Genomic DNA, 11,864 nt, shown 5'->3' on the forward strand with positions numbered 1-11,864 from the left:
CAAAATTGTTTGTTTCCTCCCTATGTACTTTGTAACCACACATTTTCTACAGCACTTCAAAAATTATTGGAATATTTATTATTTAGCGATTAAAAAAAAATTTCCATGATTTTAATACATTTTCATTTATTATTTTGGAAACTGTTTCTAAAAAATCTGGCAGCCATGTTCCACATCATCAACATTCTTAAAATTGTTTATTGTTAAAATGTTTATTACTTTGATTGTTGTGTTGGATGTTTTTTTTTTTCATTTAATGTAACGATGAGAAATTTATGCAAGATGGTTTTAATGATTTTCACATAAAATCGTAATGTTTTGTGAATATTTTTTTTTTATATAAACTTGAAATTGAAAGAGAATTTTATATAAGTTTCACCATTTAGCAAATTGTTCACTTTAAATTATATATTATTACAATTTCTTTATATAACCCAGTTTCATAAGTAAGGTGTTCGACAGTAAAAAATTATACATTTAAATAACTACAAAGAAAACATTTTGTACTCATACATAACTGTAATGAATTGCTTTACATTGATTTGAATTCATTAAAGGTTTAACAAGAATTCATACATTTCATGAATTTCTTCATAATTTTTGAATATGACATAAAACTAGAAGACTTATAAAAATACAGCACACGCAGTTCAAACCATATAGAACATAGAGCGGAAACTAGAAAAAAACTCAAACAAAAAAATTACTCAAAATAATCACACATACGAGTGTTGTTTTTGCTTTCGCATAGTTTTTTCTACTAATACATTCTCACCACTTAGGTTTTTGACAACTGAGAAGAATTTGAAGAATATTGTTATTAAAATTGCATTTCTTTCTGAAATTATGATATTATGAAATTCATAAAAGATATTTTTTGCCGAAACCCGGGATTGAACCGGGGACCTTTAGATCTTCAGTCTAACGCTCTCCCAACTGAGCTATTTCGGCTTATAATAACCAGAACTAGGGTCTTCAAACTACCGACAGTCAAATTCGATAAGGATTTCTGGCTTTAAATCTAAATAAAAAAAATTAAAATAGACAATCGTAGCAAATATACATAAATGTTTCCACCATAGAGAATAGACATAGAGCGGAAACTCTCCTGTCAAAGACCTAACGCTCTCCCAACTGAGCTATTTCGGCTTATAATAACCAGAACTATGGGTTTTAATCTACCGACAGTCAAATTCGATAAGGATTTCTGGCTTTAAATCTAAATAAAAAAATTAAAATAGACATTCGTAGCTAATATACATAAATGTTTCCACCATAGAGAATAGACATAGAGCGGAAACTCTCCTGTCAAAGACCTAAATCAGTTGTCAGAAACCTAAGTGGTGAGAATATATTAGTGGAAAAAACTATGTGAAAACAAAAACAACACTCGTATGTGTGATTATTTTGAGTAATTTTTTTGTTTGAGTTTTTTTCTAGTTTCCGCTCTATGTTTCTCTATGGTTTCCACTTCAAAATATTGTAATTATGAGAAACTATTTTGCAGGCATACGTCTGTATAGCAAACTCAGAAAGTTTCTTTTTTCTCTTCCTCTATATACAGCTTCTTAATTCAAGTCTTGAATTTCAAGGTCATGTTCATCTCATTACCCAGAAACCCGCGAATTGCACTTTATTTTAATACCATGGTATAGCGTGTTAAATGCATTATTATAATCTAATAATAATATTTTTTTTTATAGATTGTGAAATACATAAAAATTGTTTTTTGCCGAAACCCGGGATTGAACCGGGGACCTTTAGATCTTCAGTCTAACGCTCTCCCAACTGAGCTATTTTGGCATATAATTTGCTTAACACGAATTTCAATGTTTCAAAATTTTTGAGAACACATTTGTTAAAAAAATATGCATATATTTATTACCTGCAAACGTAAATGACGTTTACTAAAACTAAAGCTTTGAAAAGGTCAAATCTGTGATTAGAACACCAATATATTTAGTGGATTCACAGGTTATGCTATCATCTCATATTGTCATATTTTCTAATATTTCACAATGGTTTAAAAATACTACTCTGTGTATGTTATGTTTATTGTACTGTCGTAACCAACCAGCAGAGACCTGCGACGAACGCTTAAGAGCCGGATAAGACGAGCCTCCGAGTTGTGAAATATTAGAACATTAAGACAATATGTCATGATAGGATACCATGTGAATCCACAAATTATATAATTCTTAATTTCAGAACAGTTGCAATTGCATTTCTTCTTCAAAAGCATTTAGATGAATGGAATCAAATAATAACCTGATATGATTTATTTAAGATACCTGATTTTTTATATTTTTAGCTCCGCGGTTTCTACGTCTTAAACCAACTTAATTTGGAACTGCATAAATGTATCTATCGTCATGTAATGCCCCATTGGTTTCATAAAATTGGAAGTGCATAAAACAGTACTTATGCCGAAACCCGGGATTGAACCGGGGACCTTTAGATCTTCAGTCTAACGCTCTCCCAACTGAGCTATTTCGGCTTATAATAATCTGAACTAAGTAGGGTCTTCAAACTACCGACATTTGACTAAAAAATAAGGATTAAAAATTATGGAAACATTAATACTTTAGCTTTTTACCTGAATGCTAAATTCAAGTTAATAATTCAAGTTAAGTTTAAAAGGTCAAATTCGATAAGGATTTGTGCCTTTAAATCATAATAGAAATATTAAAATAGACATTCGTAGCAAATATATGTAAATGTTTCTACTTTCAAAATGTTGTATTTATGAGAAACAATTTTGCAGGAAAACATATGTATAACAAACTCAGAAAGTTTCTTTTTTCCACTCCTTTATATACATCTTCTTAATTCAGGTCTTGACTTCCAAGATCATAGTCATTTCATTTCCCAGAAACCGCGAATTGCACTTTATTATAATTTCGTAGTATGGTGTAGCGTGTTGAATGCATTATTATAATCTAAGACTATCTAATAATAACAGTTTTTTATGGATTATGAAATGCATAAAAGTTGAGTTTTGCCGAAACCCGGGATTGAACCGGGGACCTTTAGATCTTCAGTCTAACGCTCTCCCAACTGAGCTATTTCGGCTTCTAATTAACTGAACAAAGTACTTCAAATTAGCAACATTTTAAACAAAATTTTGATTAAAACTTTCGATCAAATACATGTTTTTTTCACCTGAATGATAAAATGAATTTATTAAACATAGGTTGTAGAAAGAAGGTTACATTTTCAATAAAGATTTGTGTAGTGTAATTCAATTTTATTAAAATTTCATACTATCAAGCCTTGCACTATTATAACATAAACTTCTGTCTTGTGTGCATTAAATATTGGTTTTATAAAGATTATGAAATTCATAAAAGATAAGTTTTGCCGAAACCCGGGATTGAACCGGGGACCTTTAGATCTTCAGTCTAGCGCTCTCCCAACTGAGCTATTTCGGCTTATAATAATCTGAACTAGGGTCTTTAAACTACCGACATTTGATTAAAAAATAAGGATTAAAAATTATGCAAACATAACATACTTTTGCTTTTCATCTGAATGCTAAATTCAATTTAATAAACATGGGGTTAAAAAGGTCAAATTAGATAAGGATTTGTGGCTTTAAATTAAAATATTAAAATAGACATTTGTAGCAAATATACATAAATGTTTCCACTTCCAAAGATGTTGTAATTATGAGAAACAATTTTGCAAGCAAACATCTGTATAGCAAATTCAGAAAGTTTATTTTTTCTTTTCCTCTATATACACCTTTTTAATTCAAGTCTTGAATTTCAAAGTCATGGTCATCTCATTTCCCAGAAACCGGGAATTGCACTTTATTTTCATTTCGTACCATGGTAGAGCGTGTTGAATGCATTTTTATAATCTAAGACTATCTAATAATAATAGTTTTTTATGGATTATGAAATGCATAAAAGTTGAGTTTTGCCGAAACCCGGGATTGAACCGGGGACCTTTAGATCTTCAGTCTAACGCTCTCCCAACTGAGCTATTTCGGCATATAATTTGCTTCGCAGGATTTTCAAAGCTACAACATTTTAGAGAACATATTTGCTAAAAAAAATATGCATATATTTATTACCTGCTTACTAAAACCAATGCTTTGAAAAGGTCAAATCTGTGATAAGAACACCAATATATTTAGTGGATTCACATGTTATACTATCATGTCATATTGTCATATTTTCTAAGATTTGACAATGGTTTAAAAGTGTGTTATTGCCTTTCAAGCCAATCAATTTTTTAAATACATAAGCCCACATATGCATTAAAATTCCCCGAAAGTATTTTATCTTTTCCCTTTTCCCATTTTTCTTTTTCAAATTCAATGTTAAAAATAAGAAAAAGGGGAAAAACTCCACTGGAATTTTTATTCATAATTAGTCTGAATACTACTCTATGTATGCTGGTTGGTACAGCAGGTCTCTGCTGTAACCAACCAGCAGAGACCTGCGACGAACGTATTTGGCCCGGATAAGCCAAGCCTCCGAGTCGTGAAATATTAGAACATTAAGACAATATGACATTATAGGATACCTTCTGAATCCACTAATTATATAATTCTTAATTTCAGAAGGTAAAGACTGCATTTCTTCAAAAGCATTTAGATGGATGGAATCAAATAATAATCTGATATGATTTATTTAAAATACCTGATTTTTTATATTGTTAGACCCGCGGTTCCTACATCTTAAACCAACTTAATTTTGAACTGCATTAATCTATTTATCGTCATGTAATTCTCCATTGGTTTCATAAAATTGGAAGTGCATAAAACAGTACTTATGCCGAAACCCGGGATTGAACCGGGGACCTTTAGATCTTCAGTCTAACGCTCTCCCAACTGAGCTATTTCGGCATATAATTTGCTTAACAGGATTTTCAAAGCTACAACATTTTAGAGAACATATTTGCAAATAAAAAATATGCATATATTTATTAAACACAAAGCTTTGAAATGGTCAAATCTGTGATAAGAACACCAATATATTTAATGGATTCACAAGGTATCCTATTATGTCATAATGTTCTAATCTATGTCTGCTATTTTTATTGTGCTGTCGTAACGAACCAGCAGAGACCTCCGAAAAGCCGAGCCGGATAAGACGAGCCTCCGAGTGGTGGAATATTAGAACATTAAGACAATATGACATGATAGGATACCTTGTTAATCCACTAATTATATAATTCTAAATTTCAGAACAGTTGAGATTACATTTCTTCTTCAAAAGCATTTAGATTGATGAAATGATCTATTTAAGATACCTGATTTTTTATATTGATAGCTCCGCGGGTTCTACGTCTTATAGTTAAAATCGTATTCTCGTAATCTCGGGAATTCTAAACCAACTTAATTTTGAACTACATTATTGTATCTAAAGTCATGTAATCCCCATTGATTTCGTAAAATTAGAAGTGCATAAAACAGAAGTTATGCCGAAACCCGGGATTGAACCGGGGACCTTTAGATCTTCAGTCTAACGCTCTCCCAACTGAGCTATTTCGGCTTCTAATTAATTGAACGAAGTACTTCAAATTAGCAACATTTTAAACAAAATTTTGTTTAAAACTTTCGATCATTAAATTAAATTGAATTTAATAAACGCAGGTTTTAAAAGGTTTAATTCTCGATATGAATAATGACTTCAACAAGCTTTGCTGAAGTCATTATTATAACATAAACATAAACTACTGTCGTGTGTGAATAAAACATTGGTTTTATAAAGATTATGAAATTCATAAAAGATATTTTTTGCCGAAACCCGGGATTGAACCGGGGACCTTTAGATCTTCAGTCTAACGCTCTCCCAACTGAGCTATTTCGGCTTATAACTAACTCAAATAACGATTTGAATCTAGCGACATTTTAAAGAAAATTCAGTTTAAAATTTGCGATCACATTCGATAAGGATTTGAGTCATTGCTTTTGTGTTTCTAAAATATATTTTAATGTTATGAACCCAACATAATCATTAACTCGGTGTATATAGGTTTAGAACAATTTTTATACATTCCCCTTTATTACTCAGAAATATTGGACGATGTCATATAAATACACAACACCTTTTTGATATAGACTTCGTTTCTTATTGTTTTATCATTTCTAGATTTCCTACAAATCCATATGTCTTTAATGAACTTTCAGATCGCTTTGGAAACATGCCTATTTCTAAATTTAAATTGAGAGTTTTTTAATGGTATAAAATTTGTTTGGGTACTTACTTATCTTTTTTTATCCATTCCGCAATGACAAACCGATTTATCTTTTGACTTGGACCCTCGCTAACTCATGCAGAGCATTGTGTTGGAACTAGGAAATTGGTTATGGGAGTTAGAATAGAGGGAGTAGCATTTGTGGACATTCGATTTGTAGTTGCTTACATTGAAAATGACAGGAACTACTGTACAATCGACCACGAATATATAAACTCTTGTTAAAGAAAGTGTATTACGTAAAGAACTATGGGTATAGCTAAGTACTCTGTTCAAAATTTCGTGCGAAATGCTGTCAAACTACATATAAAATATTTGGAATGAAATATTTGAAAAATAATTTCGCAAAAGCAGTACTCTGTTCTTTTTGTTAAAAAACATGTGAAATACATCTGGCAACCATAATTTTCCACACGAAATAATATAAGCAGCACTTATTTCGCACGAAATTAAAACCAACAGCTGATCATGTTTATGTATATAAAGTTTTTCGCACGAAACAACCATAATTTTACGCAAATATGAACAGTTGAACACATTGAATGTAAAACGATAGAGTTGGATACCCAACTGTCAGCGATAAGTGGGGTATCTCTATTCTGTGAGCTATCGAGAAACTCCAGAATAGACTTCGAATCTCCCACCCATACATCAGAGCTGCATTCCATTTGGTGGTATCAATAGTAAGGATATCAAATTGAGTGAAGTATTTCTTAATTGTAAAAACCGGTTAACCGATATATAAATCGTCTTTTTAGGAATTGACGTTACATGTTACCACTTTTATGGTCGCATTTCTCAATTTTTTAAAACAGACTTTGGGGTGAGATTTTATAAATGGTAACATAGATTTTTAAATCGTTCTCTATAAATTTCACCATTATTTGCATCGGTTGTAAAAAAAGGTCTTCATATTCACCCACAAGAACCAACATCTTTTTGAGAAATTTGCACTTAATTTGCAAATCACAAAGATCTGGACTACCATGTTGCTGAAGTTTTAAAAAAACAATTTGTTTCGTCACCCACTATAATGAAATTATTAACACTTGGAATGTACTTTTGGAAATTACTTTTGGTTTATTCATATCTGGACATAGCTGAGCGATTTAATGATTTTGCATTTATATTTATTTCATTCCTTTAATTTTAAACAATTCTAATTTAAAATCAAAATACTCTATATGTACGTTGATTTTTCAATTTATCACTAAATATCAAGTGATCTAGCCACCACCATTTCTCTGTTATCACCTTCCGGTGATAATTATTACTTTGTTTGAGTCCTGAGGTGTGTATGTATGTGTGCATATTTATAAAATTCAACAACAAAACATCTGTTACCACATGTAGGGGTTACAATCTGTTTTGTACTGATAAATCTGAAATGAAAACACGTTTTTACTAACATGTCAACATTTTACAATTTAAGATGGAAAAAGGGAAAAGAGGTACCAACATGAGTTTAAGGATAAAGAAACAGTTACATATTTATCTACTGATAATGATAATTTAAAATTATGAATATTTATTTGGGAAAAATATTAATTAAAAATACCAGTTTATATTTTATTTCTGGTATTCTTGTATTGAAGTTTAGATGTAAACTGGTACAGATTTTTGTTGTTGGTGTGTTAAAAATGTGTGAAACTTTTTGTTAAAAAAAATGCTGGATTTCGAAGCAATATGTTTCTAAAACGTTCAGAAATTCCATTAAAATTAAAAAGGAAACCTGGAACACATTAAAGCGAATGATTAATTGAAGATATCAAAATTAAAATGTAAAAAAAGGATGGTAAGTAGGAGACTGTTTACAAAGTGCTCTAGATGAATGGGATAAAAACTGTTTGATCGACTGGGCCCTTTGGGTTCTCTCAGATTTTCCGATACCTCCACTATTTCGAGGCGGATATTTACGTCATCATTGCAGTCAAGAAGGGCTCTCAACTCCAACGTTTATTGAAATCTTACTTACTTACTAACTTACTTACTTACTTACTTACTTACTTACTTACTTACTTACTTACTTACTTACTTACTTACTTACTTACTTACTTACTTACTTACTTACTTACTTACTTACTTACTTACTTACTTACTTACTTACTTACTTACTTACTTACTTACTTACTTACTTACTTACTTACTTACTTACTTACTTACTTACTTACTTACTTACTTACTTACTTACTTACTTACTTACTTACTTACTTACTTACTTACTTACTTACTTACTTACTTACTTACTTACTTACTTACTTACTTACTTACTTACTTACTTACTTACTTACTTACTTACTTACTTACTTACTTACTTACTTACTTACTTACTTACTTACTTACTTACTTACTTACTTACTTACTTACTTACTTACTTACTTACTTACTTACTTACTTACTTACTTACTTACTTACTTACTTACTTACTTACTTACTTACTTACTTACTTACTTACTTACTTACTTACTTACTTACTTACTTACTTACTTACTTAGGGAAGTGTGAGGGAAATGTTAACAAATCTGTAATTGTAAGTCACAGTTAAATTTTAAAAAAAAAAATAATTACTCTTTGAGATAATTGGTGTTTTGTAATGCATGCCTTGAGGCACTCTTTAACGGAAATCTTTTTTAACAAATGCGTTTGAGGAACTAAAAATAGTTCCATAAAAATAGCTATTAAGGTTAAATGAACGCCGACTTTGGAACTAAATTTAATTCAAATGACCAAGCGAATTTTCAAGTTAACTCAAAATTTGTTGAGTAATAATGACAACACAGAAGTAAACAACTTTAAATTAAATTTAAAAAATAAAAATAATAATTCAACTAGGAAATGAAAACAAGGTAGACAAGCAAACCTCCAAAACAATTCCTCAAAATCAATGAGAACAATTGATGCGTATAGCGGTGTGGTAGAGGCAGGCATGAGTTTAGCGTATTCATATGTACCGTACAGCCAGCAATATTTTGTTTCGGCTGACTGACTGCATTTTTACTCACTTGGGTGTTACATGGATGTTGTTTTTATCTACTACGACGTAGTGGCATAAATTTTACACACGCAGGGGCTCGCTGGGCTCTTCACTTCCATGACAGGCTGCTACAAGTAATTTAAACTCGATTGGTGGTGGTGGTGTTTCTTTGTTACAAGTCAGTGGAAGAGTGTGAGTGGTTGTTCTATGACCATAATTCACCTCACTCTGACACATCACTTCAGCTCATACAAACATTTTATTACAATTATTTCCTTTTTTTGAGCACAGAAAGTGTGTGTGTCTAAAATTAAATTTTATTTCGTTTTAGATATCAGAGAGTTTGTTGTATTGAAACAAGTATTGTCTTTATTTTGATTATTTTACTCATAAAGTGCAAGTGAAGTATTGAACGCTTAATAATAAATATTTTTCCATAATCCGTCGTTGTTGTTTCATTTCCTATTTGCTGATCGTGTGTGTATTCATATCATTAACAGCAGTGCAGGGGGTGCAGTAGTTGAGACCTCAAGCGAAGTAATTCCCATTTTAACAACTATTTATTACTAATTCTATGGGTTGGTTATTTTGTTGTTGTTGTTATTGTTTTTTTTTAAGAGGATCATTCTTAACATGCTGCACATACGAATGCTGTCACATTTAGCAGCAGCTGATAACGATGTTTCTCTATAATAATCATACGATCTCCAAAATAGACTAGGGTTGTCAATTATTCGAGTTTTATTTTAATCGAATAAAAGTTTATAATTGGGTTATTGTACAAGTGAAAAAATAATTTTTAAAATTTCCTCGATTATTCGAACGAAAACCGAGTAAAAAATATTCGAATAATTTAATAAAATACATTTGAAACCAGAAAATTTTATGAAATAAAATTCCACAGTATTTTTTAATCTTTATTTATTACCAAACTCAATGAAATTTTTAAATAACAAAGTGTAAAAAACTTGTTAAAAGGTCAAAGTGAATCCCGCAATTCCTAAAAATTGGAGCAAAAATCCCAAAAATTTTATTTTTTACAATTTTGCCCATAGGGTGGTCCATATTTCGTTTGGGGATAAATAGAAAACACATCAAAGGTTTCCAAAGGTGTTTTCCGTTTTCTGATTCCTACTTTGGGATTTTAGAACATGTGGCCCAAAGTTGAAATTTTGATAAAAAAAATAGGTAAAATTCCGAGGAACGTAATTTTAAATATTTTTAGGTAACAAAATTAATTTTTTTTTTTTATTTTTTGAAAAAAAAATTTCGTATTGCAATTTGTGGACCGATTTTCTAGATTTTAAATAGCAACCAAGACGGAAGAATATTGAGATATTGATGTATGAATCGTGTATGTAACCATGACTTTGGCACATTAATCAGGCAGAATTTGATGGATGGCATGGGTTATGTTGCCTTTGAGGGCCGATGTGGTTTGTGGCTTATTCACATAGACCTGCGACTTAAGAAAATCCCACAAAAATTAAATTTTTTTCGATATTTTTTATAAAATTTTTTTTTTTAAATTTTTTTCTTTCGAAATAGTTTTTTGTTAATTTTTTTAAAAAAAAGTTTTTTCCGATTTTTTTTTTGTAAATTTTTTTAAAATTTTTATTTTAATTTTTAAAAAAAAATTTTGGAAAAATAATTTATGACAAACAAATTTTTGATAAAAAAAAATTCGGGTTTAAAAATATTAAATATTCCCGATTTTGACCCATTGTAGGTCCAATTTACTATAGCTATATACAGTATTGGCCATAACTAAAGCACCCCCTCATTGGATTTTTTCAAATCATAATTTTTTTGATAAAAACGGCTTTTTTGGGATGTATTTTGTATATATTTTATTAACTAATATTGTTAATGTTCATTTAGTAAAAGATAATTTTATCAAAAATTAATTTAAAATGATAAATCATATAAAAACTCAAAACGCAACGGACAAAACAAAAGCACCCTCTTTTAAGATGTTTAAAAATTTGACCCGGTAGTGTATATTTGCAATGTGAGTTATCGGGAATCACAATGAATGGACTTAAAAATTCCCAAAGATAAAAATAAAGGAAGACGTAATGTGCAAAATTTAAGTTTTATACAGTTTATTGTGAAAAAAAAAAACAATGACAAGGAACAAGTACTCCAGTGAATTTAAAATTAAAGTTATTGAGGACTGGAAGACGGGCTTATCACTACATGAATTTAGTAAAAAATATTCAATTAACAGATCAGTTATTTCCAGGCTCGTTTCAAAATTTTTTAAGACTGGTCGCATATCACCGGCGCATTCTGGAGGTCGTTCGTGAAAAAAACACGATATTATGATTCCTTGATCAAAAAAGCAATACAAAAAGATCCTACAGCATTAGCTATTCAAGTACGAACAAGTTTAAGATTATGCGTTAGCGAAAAAACAATCCGTAGAAGAGTAGTAGAAGCCCGATTATTCAGCTAACGACCAGCAAAAAAAACATTTCTATCAGCTAAGAACAAGAAAGCTAGACTGAAATTTGCCAAAGCCCACATCGACTGGAGTGTCCAAAAATTAAAGACAGTACTGTTCCCTGCCGAATCCAAATACAACTTAAAAAGTTCCGCTGGAATAAGGCGTGTACGTTGACCAAAAGGAGGAAGACTGAATCCTAAGTATTGCAAAGGAACAATTAAACATGGAGGA

General features: G+C 30.5%; 9 non-coding genes across 9 annotated transcripts; all 9 read right to left on the reverse strand.

The window, feature by feature from the left end:
- Positions 1-878: 878 nt before the first annotated feature.
- TRNAF-GAA (transfer RNA phenylalanine (anticodon GAA)) lies at positions 879-951 on the reverse strand. Its single transcript has one exon. It is a non-coding gene; the product is annotated as a tRNA-Phe (tRNA).
- Positions 952-1,730: 779 nt separating this feature from the next.
- TRNAF-GAA (transfer RNA phenylalanine (anticodon GAA)) lies at positions 1,731-1,803 on the reverse strand. The gene has a single exon. It is a non-coding gene; the product is annotated as a tRNA-Phe (tRNA).
- Positions 1,804-2,424: 621 nt separating this feature from the next.
- Positions 2,425-2,497, reverse strand: TRNAF-GAA (transfer RNA phenylalanine (anticodon GAA)). Its single transcript has one exon. It is a non-coding gene; the product is annotated as a tRNA-Phe (tRNA).
- A 502-nt stretch (positions 2,498-2,999) lies between these two features.
- Positions 3,000-3,072, reverse strand: TRNAF-GAA (transfer RNA phenylalanine (anticodon GAA)). Its single transcript has one exon. It is a non-coding gene; the product is annotated as a tRNA-Phe (tRNA).
- A 286-nt stretch (positions 3,073-3,358) lies between these two features.
- On the reverse strand, positions 3,359-3,431 carry TRNAF-GAA (transfer RNA phenylalanine (anticodon GAA)). Its single transcript has one exon. It is a non-coding gene; the product is annotated as a tRNA-Phe (tRNA).
- A 491-nt stretch (positions 3,432-3,922) lies between these two features.
- On the reverse strand, positions 3,923-3,995 carry TRNAF-GAA (transfer RNA phenylalanine (anticodon GAA)). The gene has a single exon. It is a non-coding gene; the product is annotated as a tRNA-Phe (tRNA).
- A 787-nt stretch (positions 3,996-4,782) lies between these two features.
- Positions 4,783-4,855, reverse strand: TRNAF-GAA (transfer RNA phenylalanine (anticodon GAA)). Its single transcript has one exon. It is a non-coding gene; the product is annotated as a tRNA-Phe (tRNA).
- Positions 4,856-5,431: 576 nt separating this feature from the next.
- On the reverse strand, positions 5,432-5,504 carry TRNAF-GAA (transfer RNA phenylalanine (anticodon GAA)). The gene has a single exon. It is a non-coding gene; the product is annotated as a tRNA-Phe (tRNA).
- A 246-nt stretch (positions 5,505-5,750) lies between these two features.
- On the reverse strand, positions 5,751-5,823 carry TRNAF-GAA (transfer RNA phenylalanine (anticodon GAA)). The gene has a single exon. It is a non-coding gene; the product is annotated as a tRNA-Phe (tRNA).
- Between the last annotated feature and the right edge of the window lie 6,041 nt (positions 5,824-11,864).

Source organism: Calliphora vicina, chromosome 1, assembly GCF_958450345.1.
Source record: "Calliphora vicina chromosome 1, idCalVici1.1, whole genome shotgun sequence".
NCBI lineage: Eukaryota > Metazoa > Arthropoda > Insecta > Diptera > Calliphoridae > Calliphora > Calliphora vicina.